At 39.7% G+C, this 14,427-nt stretch overlaps 1 protein-coding gene across 1 annotated transcript in view; it reads right to left on the bottom strand.

Moving 5' to 3' along the window:
• The window catches only part of ANO4 (anoctamin 4), a 403,411-nt gene that overhangs the window by 338,496 nt on the left and 50,488 nt on the right, over positions 1 to 14,427 (bottom strand). The window lies entirely within an intron of this gene.

Raw genomic sequence — 14,427 nt, 5'->3', positions numbered from 1 at the left:
CCTACCAACTTAGCACCTACACATGAACCTATTTTGGGTTGTGACAATTAGGGGAGTAGGTTCTAGAGTCAAATGCCAGTCAAACAGGACTCCATGCTAACACTTTAGAACTTTTTTTTTTTTTTAAACGTGGGGAGATGGTCTCGGTTCACCTTGTCATCCTTGCAAGAAAGACCACTTTCCTTGTGCTAGCCAAGACTTACTGGGGAGACACACATGCTCCGAGGCTGGCTTTACAGGTGGCTGACGCAATACAGAGGGTTTCACTTTAGTGCTATCTTTCCCTAGAAATTAAAGTATCACCTGGGCATTTTGTGGTGCTCTCTACCCAGAGGCAAACTAACTTTGGGGAGCCTGAATCCCACAGCTTAAAAGGAAGGGCTGGGCTCCAAGGTGGCAGTTAACTCACCACCCAAATGAGTCACAGCAGGAAGCCATAAAAAAAAAAAATTCCACAAAGATGAACATAATAAGATGGAATTTCTGAAGTGAAGAAAGGACAGTTTGCCAGGGTAAGCCTATGTACATTCAGGAAGGAAAACCTGGAGGGCAGAGTCCCAAATCCGTTCCATTATGCACCTCAGTTCACCTTCAACCAGCAGACATTTAAAGAACAGTCAACTAGGTTTCAGAGCTACAGAGATGAAAGCGGCAAACCCTGCTTTCAAGATGTGTAGAGTCTCATGGACACATTTTTTTTAAATATTTTATTTTATTTATCCATGAGAGACACACAGAGAGAGGCAGAGACACAAGCAGAGGGAGAAGCAGGCTCCCTGCGGGGAGCCTGATGTGGGACACAATCCCAGGTGTGGGACTTGATCCCAGGACCCAGGGATCACAACCTGAGCCCAAGGCAGAGGTCAACCGCTGAGCCCCCCAGGCGTCCTTCACGGACACATTTAAATCCTCTTTTCAAAATTTCAACACTGTTACTCTGGCCAAGACTGAAAGCGTCCTACTATCTTCATTCACATCCCTCCAACGAAACCAAGCCATGAAGTTGCACTTCAGACTCAAAGTTCTAAATTAGCTTAATAAGGTGTTTTCCATAACCCAAACCTCAGGAAATATGAATGTGCATGTTATTTTTTTAAAATCTCATTAAAATATAAAAGGTTTTTTAACTAAATGTTTGCTTTTATCAGCATCAACAGCTTCTGACACTGCAAAAACACGGGCAGCATAACAAAGAATATATTTAATAAGGGAATATTATTTAAAGCTCCCAAAGTAATTGAGATTAATACTGTTTATGGAACAGGTTCAATAGCTTGACTACACAGGGTGATAATGAAGCATGAAAACGATAAAACTGCAGAAGTACAAATGATTTAGATTAAATAATTGCACATCTATATAACATATAACAATTAGGTCAATGAAAATGGGTATTCCAGTCACTTACCCTGATGCAATTAAATTTTAAAGTTTGGCCACTACTCCCTTCCTCTCTCCTCAAAAGATGATAGAGCCACCTTCCATTTCAGATAGCAACAAATGCCAATCAAATTTTGTGAAGGACAAAATATCTAAGTCAATTAAACTTGGGACAATTTCTGGGACTGTATCTTGGCTCATAGGTATAACACCAGTATTGAATGCATCAGAGGTTCTCAATAAGAATTTTTAGATGGCCATTTGAATGACCAAGAGAATCTGCCCTAAGTTCTACAATGGCATGATTTAATACTTTTTTTTTCGAAGACTAGAAGGTAATTTAAATCATGTACCTATACCTGCTATTTGTTTTAAAAGAAAAAAAAAAAGATAGCTTTTTCAGGAAATTTGCTTCATAAAAGCCTGCTGACAGAGCTTAATGAAATCTGAAAGACCAGGATTCCTAAACCTTAGTCTTTTAATCCTGAAATGATTCTACTTTCCATAACCAGCTTGAAGATAAAAAGTAAAAACATACCTATTTTCTAGATGACCAAGAGGGTAAATGGAAGGAACTAATACATACTGAGCCCTACCTGGTGTCAGACTTTATTCAAGTGGACTCCCAGGACATGAACAGAATTATGTCCATTGCAGCAATTGGGCATCACGGAGGCTGAAGGAGCCTGCTTGCCCTTGAGGTAATACTAGTACATTAACCACCAGAACAGCCTCAAAATGCTGCTGCTTCTCCATGGAAACCCAGGACTTGGAAATATAGGAGAGAACCCCCCAAAATCTTTTTGAATAAACAGATCAGAGGACTTGGGGATTCTTCCCACAGTGTTATATGAATCTGGGTGAAGTAGGAATGAGACAAGTCCGTGTTAAAGCAGAAACACTCATTTTACCCCAGATTAAACATAACCCTTTTGTGCAACAGAAATGAATTCTTAATGCTTATAATTTGAAGAGCAAGCCATTAACATTTGTTATCTAATACCTAAATTCTCCTTCAGCATTCAGTGGGAAGCCTGAAATGGAAAGAGACTAAGTTGCTCTGCTAATGTTTCCCTACCAGAGGTCACTGGATGAGAATAATTTCTGCAAAGTGCTTAGTAGGTGGGCTTTCAAATAGGCAACAGCAGTTTCAAATACATAAAAGGTAAATAATCTGTAAAACATAAATTTAGGGGGATCCCTGGGTGGCTCAGTGGTTTAGTGCCTGCCTTTAGTCCAGAGCGTGATTCTGGAGCCCCAGGATCGAGTCCCAGTTCAGGCTCCCTGCATTCTCCCTCTGCCTGTGTCTCTGCCTCTCATGAGTAAATAAATAAAATCTTTAAAAAAAACAAAAAAGCAAAAAACATAAATTTAGTCATAGCATTCACATCTTCAAAAATGTGTTTGTACCAGCATTTCTCAGCCAGAAGAATCCTATGGGATCAACAATCATATCACACAGTGAGGATCCCTAAGATCACAGACCTAAAACTTTCTCTTTTTAAAGACAGAAAAATAAATCGATGGTTGGCTTGAAGAATCAGAGAATTGAGTCTGGGGATACGAAAACAAGGGGTGTGGTATGTGTGTGTGTGTGTGTGTGTGTGTGTATGTGTGTGTACAAATGGAAAACCAGTATGTGTATCCCAACATCCAACTGGTACGTCTTCACATCCAAATCCAATTAGTCTTTTAAGCCTCACTAACGTTACCCCAACAGTTCTCCTCAATGTGTAATTAGCCATGACAATCAATTCAGGGGCTTGTTCCTTCTCCTAAACTATTATAATAATTTCTGACTTTTCCCTTGTCCCAATCCTGTGACCCCTTGCCAATAGCATTTGCTTTCTAAAACATAGCAAAAGTATACTCATACCACTGCCTCGCTTAAAAACACCCTGGCATTCTCAGGCCAAATACAGTACTTCCTGAGCCTGGCACTCAAGGCCCATTACAGTTGGACTTCAATCTACCAGCATCATTTCCCATCATTCCTTCTTGCATTTCCTATGCTCTGTACACACCCAATTACCATGATAAAATGATGGGCTATTTGAGGAACAGTATGTTTTTCCTAGAACAACCTTCTCTCCCTGGAGAAAGCCTACTATTCATCCTTTAAAGCCCAGTGTATGGTTCTGTTCTTGGTGAAGCTTTCCCAAAGTGACTTAATCACATTTTCCTCTGTATTTTCATAGCATTATTTCTAGTCTTGTATAGTAACATTGTACTAAAACAATCTGTATCTTTTAACCTATTTGAGATCCTCTGATAGTCCCAGGGTCTGCCACACAATAGGAGCTCTATATATTCATGAGCGAGTCCATTTTTTATACCTCTTTTTTACAGGCAAAAGCATTTTGAAGAAGGCACAAATTTGTTTTCTGGATGTCTGAGGGACTACAGGCTTATGGGCCATATATACCTCCTCCTTCTATGGGGAGTCTCTGTGGTTTAAGGCAAGGACTCTGATTCTAATTCAGGGTTAAGCCAAGTCCCAACCTTGTTCCTTGCATCACCTCAGGTAATCTCATAACCTAAACGAGAAGAATAAAACAAGTTCTGCTTACCTTTGAGGGGTCTCCTGAGCCACAAATGAGGAACCAGGTAGTGTACCTTGCAAACTATAAAACTAAATGGTAGTGGGCAGAGTTATTGCCACTGTTATCATCGTTGCTTGATCGTTGTCAATATTCCATCAAAGCCATCACAAAATTCAAGACAAACATCTTCTGAAAGGCAGCCTAGGAGGCCAGTGACTCAGCACTTCTTCATTCCAAGTGCCTTGCTCAGTCCTGCCAGCCTGCAGTGAGGGGCAGTGGAAGAATCAGAAGGCCTGGGCTCAGGTCCTAAAAACCTTGTCCCTCACCCCCAGGTCCCTCCACCTAGGAGATGGGAGTCACAATGCCTATCTCACTAAGCTGCTGCAGGAGATGGGATAGATGCATTTGCAGGAGATGGGATAGATGCATTTATACGCAGTCTACATAAGTCTGAGTCTCTAATAAGCATTCCATTACTGGTTAGAAAAGTTGGCCATCTATCCCTCACTCTACAGTATCTACATACAGCCAACCACTGGCTCTCTTTCTGTTTCTTGAACTCACTGAGCTCATTCCCACCATAAGATCTGTGTATGTGTTTCCTCTGCCTGGAATCCCTCTTCTTGAGATCCAAGCATGGCCTCTCATCCAAAGGGCTTCCCTGACTCCGTCAATCATTTTCCAGCACATTACTATCTACTCTTCTCACATCTATCTCTATCTGTAACCATCTTATTTGATTATTGATTTAACATTTGTCCTCCGCATTATAAAGTAGGCTCCCTTTGGGCAAGGATGGTCTCTTGGGCCTACTGTGTCCCCAGAGCCCAAAAGTAAGTGTCCAGAACATGATATGTACTCTATATACATTTCTTGAATATTTATTGCATGAACAATATGTATATACTGTTTAACTGCTCCTATGTTCTCTACATGTATACAAAATTCTAATCATCCTTGACTATTGAAGGGGAATGAAATCTTGGAGGTCACTCAATTGGACACTCAGGACAATACCACAATGTTCAAGTTTATATAGATATCTAATAATGTATTAAAATGTTATTCAAGGACAAGGAGCACCTACATGTAATATGCCAACTCCTGCCCCATTAGAAACAGGAATTACCAAGAATGGCATACTGATTCTCACCTATACAGTAGGAACTGAAGAAGGGAGCAAAAATGTTAAATTATGTTTACTTCATGAATCAGGGGTTTGCTAGATCCTTATTTCACTTTTTCCTTCTCTTTTTTAATCTTAAAATTGCTCTGGCCCAAGCTTATCCTGAGAAGAAGTTGACAAGGTCCTTGAGCTCTGAAGCTTCACCTAGAACAAATGGTTTCAGATATGAGCAGCCCAGGAATCTAGGCAATTTCTCTCCCCTCCCAGGGAGCTATCTCAAAGGCAAGATACAGAAATCCTCCCGAGCCTGACCACATCATCCCTGTTTCTGATTAGCCCAGCCCGAGAGGAGGCCTAATAAATAAATAACCATGGCAATCCTGTATAATGTATGAAGGTTATTTTCCAATGGTCATCTGGAAGGACATAGTTTTCAATTAGAGTATTTTCAATTAGCAATAGCATGTCAATCTACAGAACAGGCATATGGATTTGTCATCGGCAGGAAACAGATTTCAAAAAAACCTAAGGAAAAAATATCCTAGACTCAATATCAAATGTATCTTCTTCTCCCTAACCTACTCTTTCTCTGGATTTCCTTTTTTCTATTTAAGAGCATCACTATGTATGCTGTTGCTCAAATAAAATATTTATTGACCCTTACATAGAAGACTATTTTGGCTACTCTAAAGGGTGCCTAGAAATCTCAGCATCATTCTTTTAGCTTTAATTATTTATTTTAGAGAGAGAGTGAGAGAGAGCGAGCAGGAGGGGGAGAGAGAGGGGGAGAGAGAATCTCAAGAACACCTCCCCCCCACCAAGTGTGAAGCCTGATGCAGGGCTTGATCTCATGACCCTGAGATCATGCCCTGAGCTGAATCCAAGAGTGGGACCTTGAGCCACCCAGGTGCCCCCAGGCATCATTCTTTAACTCATCTTGCCCATATTCTCTCCAAAATATTTCTTTCTTCCATCCATCAGCTCCCCACTGCCACTGCCCCAAGTCTCCCCCGGGCTAACATGATGGTCTCAGAAGCAGCTTTTCCGACTTGCTTCTCAACTCTGTCCAATTCATCCCTCACAGCTACCTGATACTTTTTAAGTGAAAACACCATCATGCCCTCTCCCATGGAAAACCCTTCCCTGCTTCTGTGTGCAGGATGATGGATACTCCTTAAGTTGCAAGAGAGCCCCCAAGACTGTCCTCCTGTCTTTCTCCTCTTGCCACCACTTCCCATTTGACTCCTCCTATTCATCCATGTCCTAATATTCAGAGCTCTAGAATCTGCCAAGGTATTTAAAATTCCAGCATCCTGGCACAAGCTTTTTCTACTGCTTAGAGTTTCTCCTCCCTGCCCTTCTCCTCCTGAACTTTTACTCTGAGACCCAGTTCAAGCATCTCCCTCCTCTCTGAAGCATTTCTAGACACCCACTCCCTACACTCTAAAGTTAACCATTTCTACATCATGACACTGGTCACATGGCCTCCTGTCTTATTAGCAGATTTCTTCAGGAAAGTCCTAGTCCTGAATTTTATTTACTTTTGTATTCTCAGAAATGAACTCTCCCTGGACACACTCAATAAATGGTAATAGGGAGCCTGGGCTTCTCTGTGTATCTGACTCTTCTATTAGAGTCTGTGTTCCCTGAGGGAAGTAAAAGTATCTTTTCTTTCTGACCTCTCAGTTTATCACAATGCCTGGTATATATAGATACTCAGTTTGTATTTGTGGATTTGTTTTTAATATGATTGGGGGGGAAATCTTTGAATTCAACAAATTTAAAAATCCCCCTGAGCTGATTTTTTAATTAACATACTTTTTTATTTAAGAATTCTCCTTCTCCTTGAAATTATAGAACCCCACAGGCATTAATTTACTCCACAAAGATTCAACCTCTGAAACTCCTGGCTTTTAATGGTAACCCAACTAATTAAGGCACCTTGGGGACAATAAGGCATTCAAAACATACTTTCTACTTTGAATTGCCTGGCAAAGGAAAAGCTATTGATTTTCTTGAGCAGAAGGGCCTTCTTAGAGAAATTTCACCAATATTTAAGTTTGAAGAGGACAGAGCCCTGTGTTCCTGAATGTAGAATTTCACTTTTAAGAGCAGAATTTCACTGCCCCATGCAACATACAAGCACCATTACAAGAAGGGGTGTGGCTTAAGAAAGTAGGGAAAGACCTAAGGCCTATAATGGACCCTCCACACCAGCCAGAGGATTATCTCATTTTCTCACCCACTGCCCCTCCCTACCTCACAGGAAATTAGCTATGATGGATCTAAAGAACAGGAATGAAACTCCTCTGTCTGTAGCTGCAGTAGCCATTAGCACCTAAAGAACTAGTTTCCCCTTGGTGTGACTTAACTGGGGGACATCCTCATCAGCAAGTGACCCAAGTGACTGCAGATGCCTGCCCAAGTCAGCTGGGGTGAGGAGCAGAAGAACACCTGCATTCTTCATTCTTCCATAGTTACTGATCCACAAGCAGAAAAATCAAGAATGAACCATAGTATCAGAGCTACACATGTGATTATCTAGTCTGCCTCTTTTTATACAATTTCCCCTCATTTCTATATAACCAATCTTGAGTTCTATTATCAGAGTTGAGAGGAGAAACAGAATGAGCATTTTAAATAACTGTGACATGCTCATATTTTGGTAAAATGAAACTAGGCCATACACTGACCATTCTATACCTTCATAAGGATGGATTTTTCCATTTATGAATTTTTAAGAAATCCCTTGAACCTCTAACAAAAATAAATCTGTATCTCTGGTAGGAATGAAAAATCATAGAGCCACTTTAGAAAACGGTTTAGTGGTTTCTTTAAAACACATGCTTATACTCTTATCGTACAATCCAGCAACTGTACTCCTTATTTTTTACCCAAACGAGTTGAAAACCTATGTCCACACAAAAACCAGTATGCAAATATTTATAGCAGCTATATTCATAATTGCCAAGACTTATTAACACCCAAGTCCTTTGATAGGTGAATGTCCAAAAACACACATTCAGACAATGGAATATTATTAATTGGCGCTAAAAAACAAAATGACCTACCAAACCACTAATAGTCATGGAGGAAACTTGGATGTGTATTACACTAAGTGAAAAAAGCCAATATTAAAAGAGTACATATTGTATAATTCCAACTATATGACATTCTAGAAAACCCAAAACTATGGAGATAGTTAACAAGAAATGGATGTCAGGGTAGGTAGAGGAATAAGTTGAGAACAATAGAATTTTATGGCATATAACTACTCTATGATACCGTAATGGTAGACACATCATATATTTCATGGGTTTTGACAAAGACATAACGCCAAGAGTGATCCCTCACATTCACTATGGATTTTGGACGATGATAATGTGTTCATGTAGGTTCATCAGTTGTAAGAGACATGCCACTGTGGTGAGGTATGCTGATAATGGGGGAAGCAATGGGTATGGGGACAGATGTATACGTGAATCCTCTGTACCTGTACTCAGTTTCGTTGGGAACCTAAAACTGCTCTAAGGCAGTGTATTTAAGTACAAAAAAAGGAAAAAAAACACCTCACTTTCCCTAAAGACTATGGGGTCATTTTTTGTTTGTTTACAAATGTCAGTTGTCATATGAAATCGATACTTTTAGAAAATGAACTTTTTAAAAGAATAGTGAGGATTCCCCATACTCTAAGCAAAGTGAAGTCAAGTTCTAAGAAATTCACTGTGACAAACACAGATAAATCAAACGGCCCTGTCTTTATTACCTCAGAATCCCAACAATGAATGTGATAATGTCTGGAATGTTCCACTAATACAGTTTCTATTGACAAGGCCTAGAAAACCAGGACACTGAACATATTGTGAATTCCACTAAAAATTTTAAAAGAAATTAATTTTTTTTCTTTCCTTCTAAGACTCTTACCCTTTTAGGTTTATTCTATATTACTGCCTAGGAGTAACACAGGAAAAATGTGTTAGGATATTAAAAAATTGGCATGCAGGTCTCCATGCAGGACAAGAGAAAGGTAGCCACAAAGATTTATCCACATCTATAAATTGTCAGGTTTCAATTACAATTACAGGAAAATAAGAAAAGTGAATGGGAAGTCTTTACAAAAGAAGATTCTTAGAGTGGCTATGTCTGGAGAAAAGGAGGTGGTCAGAAAAGCATAAGGGAAACAAGGAGGGAAAGGGTGCAGTGTCAGTGAATAAAACACTGTTCTCCTTAAGTTCACAACATGGTAGGTTAAAAAGATAAATACTAGTACATAGCTAAATGCAGCACAGGCAGATAGTGATAAGCTCTAGGATATAGGTACAAGGTTGCGGTGGGATACAGGGGAATTTTAGAAGACCTTCTGAGAAGGGCATATTTGGCTGGGCCTCAGAAATGGCAGGCTTTCTGCAGGTAGCAGTTAGGACCACCCATGAAGGCCACACCTAATAAAGTCATGGCCAGAAGTAAGACAGAACTGAGTCAGGAATGAATGAATTCATTTGTTCATTCACACATTCAAAAAGCATTTTTTTGGATCTGCCAGTGGCGGATATCACAGGTAGAAGAAGGAGATTAAGCAAAATGTGATGAGCAGGGATGAAACTGCACACAGCTTTAACATTAGGTTGCATTTGTTACAGTATAAGCAGAGTCTGGTGGAATGGATGATGTGGGTGTCTTGCTCACCATTAATTCCTCCCTCTTTCTAGTCTCCCTTCCCATACAGAGGCTGGCAAATTAAAACCTATATTTACCCGACTCCATGAAGCCAAGACTCTGAAGGAGAATTAGGTTCCATGAATTTGATGCATTTGCATGAGCTTTGGAAAGTGGAAACCAGAAAGACCATTTTGTTGACCTCTTTTGGCTGCTTTTCACTTTGGTAAGATTATAGAGGCATGATGTTTTCCCACATCACCATTCTGGGGTACATCATCCTGCTGGGCAGTTGGAAAGGCAGTTGATGGGCAATAGCACCACTGACTTCTTGATCCATGAACAACTATGGCTGGATGTTCTTAAACTCCAGATTTAAGGGGGACCCGGGTGGCTCAGTCAGTTAAGCATCTGTCTTCAGCTCAGGTCATGATCCCAGGATCCTGGGATCTAGCCCCCTACCACTTCTCAATCTCCCTCTCCCTCTGCCTGCTGCTCCCCCTGCTTGTACTTTCTCTGTCAAATACATAAAAACAAAAAACTCCAGACTTTTAGTAGAGACCTTACAGGTAGACCCTTGGTGCATCCTTCCTGTGTCTGCTCCTCTAACCCTCCTCCAATTTTATAATCCCTAATCCCCCATGTTAAATCCTTTCATGGGCAGTCCCAGTGGCTTAGCAGTTTAGCGCTGCCTTCGGCTTAGGGTGTGATCCTAGAGACCCAGGATCGAGTCCCACATCAGGCTCCCTGCGTGAAGCCTGCTTCTCCCTCTGCCTGTGTCTCTGCCTCTCTCTCTCTCTCTCTCTCTCTCTCTTTTTCTCTGTGTGTGTCTCTCATGAATAAATAAATAAAATCTTTTTAAAAAATCCTTTCATGATTGGAATACCTAGAGGGGCCTCTGCTTTCTACACTGAATCCTGATAGGGGGAGCCAATAAAGAGTTTCAAGCAAGAGAGATATAATCGGATATGGGCTTCAGGAAGAGACCTTGGTGGCTGCTTATACAAGATGGTTGGAGATAGATTTGGAAAACTCTTAGGAATGTCCAGCCTAGCCAATGTGCCTGCAATGTCAAGACTTAACAAAAATAGTTGTAATGGGAACAGAGAAAAAAGCAATGGAAATAAGATATTTCCTAAGTAGAACTTACAGGATCTATTGAAAATGGAGATTGGAGAAGAAATTTAAACTTGGTCCTATCAGAAGGGGTGGCAGGATATATTCAGGGTCCTAAATGAGAAGAACATGCAGCCAAGAATACTATATCCATCAAGGCTCTCATTCAGAATAGAAAGAGAGATAAAGAGCTTCCAAGATAGGCAGAAATGGAAAGAATATGTGACCACCAAACCAGCTCTGCAAGAAATATTAAGGGGGACTCTGTAAAAGAAAGAGGATGCCCAAAGAAGTAGTCCACAAAAACAGGGATTTTGATGACACTAAACTCTGAACGTGAATGGGCTTAATGATCCCATCAAAAGATGCAGGGTTTCACACTGTATAAAACAGCAACACCCATCTTTTTGCTGTCTACAAGAGCTCATTTTAGACCTAAGGACACCTCCAGCCTGAAAATGAAAGGTTGGAGAACAATTTACCATTCAAATGGTCCTCAAAAGAAAGCAGGGGTAGCCATCCTCATATCAGATAAATTAAAGTTTATCCCAAAGACTGTAGTAAGAGATGAAGAGGGACACTAGATCATACTTAAAAGATCTATCCAACAAGAGGACCTAACAATCATGAATATTTATGCTCCTAATGTGGGAGCTGCCAAGTATATCAATCAATTAATAACCAAAGTAAAGACATACTTGGATAATAATACACTAATACTGGGAGACTTCAACATGGCACTTTCTGCAAATGACAGATCTTCTAAGCATATCTCCAAAGAAACAAGAGCTTTAAATGATACACTGGACCAGATGGATTTCACAGATATTTACAGAACTTTACATCCAAACTCAACTGAATACACATTCTTCTCAAGTGTACATGGAACTTTCTCCAGAATAGACCACATACCGGGTCACAAATCAGATCTTAACTGATACCAAAAGACTGAGATCGTCTCCTGCATATTTTCAGACCATAAAGCTTTGAAACTTGAACTCAATGACAAGAAGAAATTTGGAAGAAATTCAAACATGTGGAGGTTAAAGAGCATCCTGCTGAAAGATGAAAGGATCAACCAGGAAATTAGAGAATAATTAAAAATATTTATGGAAACTAATGAGAATGAAGACACAACCTTTCAAATCTTTGGGATACAGCAAAAGCAGTCCTGAGAGAGAAATACATCACAATAGCATCCCTCAAAAAATTGGAAAGAACTCAAATATACAAGCTTTCCTTGCACCAAAAGGAACTGAAGAAAGAACAGCAAATAAAACCTACACCAAGCAGAAGAAGAGAGTTAATAAAGATTCGAGAAGAACTCAATAAAATAGAGACCAGAAGAACTGTAGAACAGATCAACAAAACCAGGAGTTGGTTCTTTGAAAGAATTAATAAGATAGATAAACCATTAGCCAGCCTTATTAAAAACAAAAGATAAAAGATTCTAATAAAATCATGAATGAAAAAGGAGAGATCACAACCAATACCAAGGAAATACAAACAATTTTAAAAACATATAATGAACAGCTATACGCCAATAAATTAGGCAATCTAGAAGAAATGGACGCATTTCTGGAAAACCACAAACTACCAAAACTGGAACAGGAAGAAATAGAAAACCTGAACAGGCCAATAACCAGGGAGGAAATTGAAGCAGTCATCAAAAACCTCCCAAGACACAAAAGTCCAGAGCCAGATGGCTTCCCAGGGTAATTCTATCAAACATTTAAAGAAGAAACAATACCTATTCTACTAAAGCTGTTCAGAAAGATAGAAAGGGATGGAATACTTCCAAACTCGTTCTATGAGACCAGCATCACCTTAATTCCAAAACCAAAGACCTCACCAAAAGGAGAATTACAGACCAATATCCCTGATGAACACAGCTGCAAAGATTCTCAACAAGATACTAGCCAATAGGATCCAACAATACATTAAGAAGATTATTCACCATGACCAAGTGGGATTTATCCCCAGGATGCAAGGCTGGTTCAACACTCGTAAAGCAATCAACGTGATTGATCATATCAACAAGAGAAAAAACAAGAACCATATGATCCCCTCAATAGATGCAGAGAAAGCATTTGACAAAATATAGCATCCATTCCTGATCAAAACTCTTCAGAGTGTAGGGATAGAAGGAACATTCCTGAGCATCCTAAAAGCCATCTATGAAAAGCCCATAGCAAATCTCATTCTCAATGGGAAAACACTGGGAGCCTTTCCCCTAAGATCAGGAACAAGACAGGGATGTCCACTCTCACCACTGCTATTCAACAAAGTACTAGAAGTCCTAGCTTCAGCAATCAGGCAACAAAAAGAAAAGCCATTCAAATTGGCAAAGAAGAAGTCAAACTCTCCCTCTTTGCAGATGACATAATACTGTACATAGAAAACCCAAAAGTCTCCACCCCAAGATTGCTAGAACTCATACAGCAATTTTGTATCCTGTGTCAGGATACAAAATCAATGTCCAGAAATCAGTGGCATTTCATAACAATGAGACTGAAGAAAGAGAAATTAAGGAGTCAATCCCATTTACAATTGCACCCAAAAGCAGAAGATACCTAGGAATAAACCTAACCAAAGAGGTAAAGGATCTATACTCTAAAAACTGCAGAACACTTCTGAAAGAAATTGAGGAAGACACAAAGAGATGGAAAAATATCCCATGCTCATGGATTGGAAGAATTAATATTGTGAAAATGTCTATGCTACCCAGGGCAATTTACACATTTAATTCAATCCCTATCAAAATACCATGGACTTTCTTTAGAGAGTTGGAACAAATTATCTTAAGATTTGTATGGAATCAGAAAAGATCCCGAATAGCCAGGGGAATATTGAAAAATAAAACCAGATCCGGGGGCATCATAATGCCGGATTTCAATTTGTACCACAAAGCTGTGGTCATCAAGACAGTGATGGTACTTGCACAAAAACGGATACAGAGATCAATGGAACAGAATAGAGAATCCAGAAGTGGGCCTTTAACTCTATGGTCAACTACTATTCAACAAAGCTTGAAAGACTATCCACTGGAAAAAGGACAGTCTCTTCAATAAATGGTGCTAGGAAAATTGGACATCCACATGCAGAAGGATGAAACTAGACCATTCTTTTACACCATACACAAAGATATACTCAAAATGGATGAAAGATCTAAATGTGAGACAAGAATCCATCAAAATCCTAGAGGAGAACATAGGCAACACCCTTTTTGAACTTGGCCACAGCAACTTCTTGCAAGATACGTCTATGATGGCAAGGGAAACAAAAGCAAAAATGAATGATTGGAACGTAATCAAGATAAAAATCTTCTGCACAGCAAAAGAAACAGTCAACAAAACTAAAAGACAACCTAAAGAATGGGAGAAGATATTTGCAAATGACCTATCAGATAAAGGGCTAGTATCCAAGATCTATAAAGAACTTATTAAATTCAACAGCAAAGAAACAAACAATCCAATCATGAAATGGGCAAAAGACATGAACAGAAATCTCACAGAGGAAGACATAGACATGGCCAACAAGCACATGAGAAAATGCTCCACATCACTTGCCATCAGGGAAATACAAATCAAAACCACAATGAGATAC

Source organism: Canis lupus, chromosome 13 (assembly GCF_048164855.1).
Source record: "Canis lupus baileyi chromosome 13, mCanLup2.hap1, whole genome shotgun sequence".
Taxonomy (NCBI): Eukaryota; Metazoa; Chordata; class Mammalia; order Carnivora; family Canidae; genus Canis; species Canis lupus.
The sequence above is the reverse complement of the archived record's forward strand: the minus strand, read 5'-3'. Positions and strand labels throughout refer to the sequence as shown.